Genomic DNA, 4,524 nt, shown 5'->3' with positions numbered 1-4,524 from the left:
GATAAATAAAAAATCATAAAAGCAGCAAGACAAAAGAAGTCCTTCACTTACAAGGAAAAACCCATAAGGCTAGCTGGAGATTTCTCAACAGAAACTTGGCAAACCAGAAAGGAGCGGCATGATATGTTCAAAGTGCTCAGTGGGAAAAATCTGCAGCCAAGAGTACTCTATCCAGCCAGGCTACCATGCTCCTTTTCATACCTGGGTTTTGTAATAATTAGGAATATGTCATGCAAAATGTAAAGGGTTTTTTTATTGGCTCATATGCTTCAAATGACCAGAGATAAGGCAGGCTTGGCTTACTGCAGTGGAGGGTTGAACTCTGTTCTATGGGGCAGCTCTGCCTGTCCTCTTCCCACACTTCCATGCTCCACCAGGCTACAAAGTGTCAAGTGTCACATCCAGGCACCATACCATCAGGTAAAAAAGTCACCCAGTGAATAAAAGGCCTGCATTTCATTCTGGTTGGACCACCTCATTTCAAGTGCACTGGACAGTCACTGAGGTGGGGAAGTGTGAGTTATGCTAAATGGCTAAAGCCATCTAGTGTTTCTTTCCTGCTGCCAGAGGTAGAAACTAAATAACTGCTTCCTAGTGGCAAAGGAAAGGAATGGATGCTTTGCACAGAAGGAAACCACTAATTTCCACTACAAGTTTTAGTAAATGTGGAGTGAATTAAATAGAAAAAAATGATTTGTTTTTAAAACTTTCTGTCAGATAACTATTTTTATTTTGGTGAATACTTTTATTTTTAAGTTCCTAACTCTGTTCCCATTATTATTTAGTATTCTTGTGCCGTAAACAAACAAATAAATCAGCATAATAGCAAAGTTTAAATTATTGCAGTTTAATTTCTTAAAATTTTCCAAATTCTTGAAGTAAAACAAATATGAAGGTTGAAAAATTAAAAATATAGGAAAATTTTTGGGAAATATTCCTGGAAAACCAGTTTGAAAATTACCTGATAAGTTAAAAATAAATGAATATTATTTTCATGAGTTTGCGGAATGAACTTTGTGGTTAGTACCCTGGTTACTATTCTTGCACAGAGACAATCATCTTAATATAATCATTACTGATGATGCTAAATTGGGACCGAGCTATTCACAGCAGGCAGCACTAACAAATGAGCAGCCTGACACTCTTTAAAGCATAGGAGAAAGAACCAAATGCTATCATTATGGATCCGTTCTCCATTCCCAAAATACAGACAACATGCCCAGGAAAGTATAAGGAAACCTAGAAGCAGTCACACAAATAGCAAATGGAACATTGTGACAATGAAATATTGCTCAGTACAAGAAAAGAATGGGGTGAATAAATAATTTTCCTTGGCCTATTGCTACCTGACAGAACGGAAGTGAAAGCTGAAGAGCCATCTCTTTTCCTTGTCCTGTAAAACCTACCAGGGCTTAATATAGTTCCAGAAACAGATATTGAGCTCAATAAATATTTGTGGGACTCATAAAGAGTGTGGTGATAAGTACCAATGAGAGCAGTATTAAAAATAGCCACCATTCTCAGATATTTCTTAGTGACTAGAGTATTTATCCTTAAGCAGGTGCTTTCTGTGTTCAAAGTGCCTGGTATTTCAGTTCTGGTATTCTCTCTCCTCAAATTCTCTAAAGGATTTCTTTTTGTCTCTCCATCAGCATATCTCTTATTACTTCATAAATAAAATAGAATCCATCAATGGGAAAAGTGCCTAGCCATCTACTTCTCTAGTTCTTGTCTGTCCTTGAGAGCACCCATGCTTCCAACTCCCAAAGATCTCACTTTCACTTGGACACTTTGCCCCTTCTGAATTGCTTTATCAATTTTCTCTCTTTTCCAGATATTCTAACCCCACCTCTCTCTTACCTTTCACCATAGAGATATACTCAGTTTTCCTCCTTCCATATTTGTTTTTAAAAATGAACTTTTTCTGATCTCTCAAATTTTTCAAGTTGAGACTGTCTCCCTCCTTCTCTTAGTCACCAAATTGTGTAAAATAAATTGTCCACCCTTGCTTTCCCCATCTCCTCAATCCCCTCTCACCTAAATCAATTACAATTTGATCTCTATCTTCACCATTCTAATAAAGTGACACAAACCTCACAAGAAATCCTGATTTCCAAATTCAGCTGGACCATTTCCACATGGAGGTGCACACACCCTAAGTGGACAGGAAACAGTGCACATGGCTATATGAACAGAACATCAGATGTTTGTCCTTCTAGACGCTTAGCACAAAGCTGTGCAGAGAAAACGTCTGTTAAATAGAAGCATGCAAGAATTCCCATATGAAAGTGTGTAGACAAAATGTGCAGTGCTCATAATACATTCTTATTTTTTACATATTCTCCAAGCTTTTACTGCAAATATATGTTGCAAAAAGTACAGCATTTAAATTACAATCTGTTGTGTACTTTCCGTTATACTGCTCTGAATAAATATCTGAAATGCCTTGAGTGCTGAATGCCAAAGATGATTGAAATCCCTCTGAGCCATAAATTTAAAATGTGTTCTCTGTGGTGGTGAAGATTTTGCATTATGTAAAAGATATAATTGGATACTCTATCCTGAAAGAAAGACAGGATAAATATTACAGAACTCTGCATATCTGATTTCCCTCCTTTTAAAAGTAGAAATAAATTGTATCAGCTTACATGAAAGTGGAATATAAAATATCAAATGATACAAGTCAACATCCATTGTTTTTTCTCTGATTCAAGTAGCCCCTAATTTAAACATTCAGACCAGCATCTGATTTTTTGTTGTTGCTATTGTTAAATTCAGTCTAGCATCTCACTGAATGAATAAGAATTTCAGTCTGTTGAGTGAAGAATTAGATCTTGAAATTTCAGTCTGCTAAATCTCTGAGACTCTCACCTGCTACCAATGCCAGATCATAGCAGAGTTATTTTTCAGTAGTTTTCCAAACGGGGTTAGCCAAAGAGATGCGGCTTAAAACCTGTAATTTTCAAGGCTAACAATTTCCCAAACATTTCCCAAGCAGACTAAAGAGAAACAAGCATTTAGAAAAATTATGCTTACTCTCTAAAGGCCTTTAGAGAGGGAAAAGTCATATTTTATAAAGGCAAATAATTTCTAAACTAGGAATTTTACATTGCTGGGTAGTTAGCCATCAGGAATTTGTTTACCTGGTTTAATGACTACATATCATCACCTATAAGCAGAGTCCTAAGAAGCATATGTTGGATAACAGGAGATGAATCAGTGCAAGAACTAACTTGTCCCGGTCACTGCTACAGCAGCATGCAAGAGTTAATAGGTTAATAATGGGTACTAGGATGGGCTTGTGGGGTTTAAAGCGGTAATGGAGGAGCAGGTAATACAAGAGCAATGGGTGTCATCCTTGCATAGGGGCATTGCTAATCTTCTCTGTAGCATCCCAATTTTACTATATGTGCTGCCAAAGTGAGCATAATACAAGAGGAATGGGAAGTAGATAAAGACATTTTTATACTCATAGTTTTGTCTAGAATCCAGCCTAACTGCCAGGTAAATGAAACTGTGTGTGTGCACGTGTGTGTTTTTAGGATAAGAAATAATGTTTAAAAGCATCCATTTCAAGGAATACTGCCAATCAAATGGAAAGATGACTGACGTGTTTGTTCTATTGGCAGATGGTTTAGATGTTGATTGTGTTCATGTATAAGCTGTTTGGCTTGGGTGTCTGCATACTGCTTTTTGAAGGTGACTAAAAATCTCTGCACCTGCCAAATCTCATATTTAACATTCAACAGTTGGTGCTGGCAGGAATATCATTCAGAGATAAAAATCTCCATTAGTCATGCTATTTTAGGTGGACTATTATCAAAACCTAAGCAAATAGCAACGTGGATTAACTCAAACTTAAATTCAAGTTCTAATTTTGTCCTTTAAGCCTGCTAAGACATTTAGTCTAATACTCAGCACTTAATCAGCTTTACGAAAGCATCATGGTAACATGAGAAAACAGTGGCGTTTACTACATTTTAATTACCATAATGACCTGCAAATGTAGAAACATCAGTCCCCAAAATTTGGGGAGCTGCTTATGTTTCATCATATTAAGTAAGCTTTGAAATGTATTGCAATAAACTTTTCTGTATTTTTTTTAGTTTCTGTGTTATATCATAATTGGGTTATTTATTTTGCTCATACCTTATAGTTAGAGATGTCTCATTTGAAAAAAGCAAGAAAATACGCCTTGTAAAAATGTCATGTTGGTAATATCATGACTCTACCTACTATCATAGACCATTGATTAAAATGTGATAGCCTCTTTTTTAATTAAAGAAGGAATCAGGCATTACTCATTAAAAGTAGATACTATATTAACACAAATATATATTGTATTTTTAAATGTATAACATTTACACAAAAACTATAATATCTCTTAAAGATTTTTACCTTTTTTGTCATACCAGAAAACAATGTTTAGTGTAATAACAGCAGCTATTTCAGATATTAATAGCTACTATGTACCAAGCGTGGCGCTGAGGGTCAGGGATAAAATAATCAAAAACAAAGTATTTT

At 35.8% G+C, this 4,524-nt stretch overlaps 1 non-coding gene across 1 annotated transcript; it reads right to left on the bottom strand.

Moving 5' to 3' along the window:
- Positions 1–3,323: 3,323 nt before the first annotated feature.
- On the bottom strand, positions 3,324–3,428 carry LOC111560312. Its single transcript, XR_002742069.1, has one exon. It is a non-coding gene; the product is annotated as a U6 spliceosomal RNA (small nuclear RNA).
- Between the last annotated feature and the right edge of the window lie 1,096 nt (positions 3,429–4,524).

Source organism: Felis catus, chromosome B1 (assembly GCF_018350175.1).
Source record: "Felis catus isolate Fca126 chromosome B1, F.catus_Fca126_mat1.0, whole genome shotgun sequence".
In the NCBI taxonomy this organism is placed as follows: Eukaryota; Metazoa; Chordata; class Mammalia; order Carnivora; family Felidae; genus Felis; species Felis catus.
This window is presented reverse-complemented; position numbering and strand designations above follow the sequence as displayed.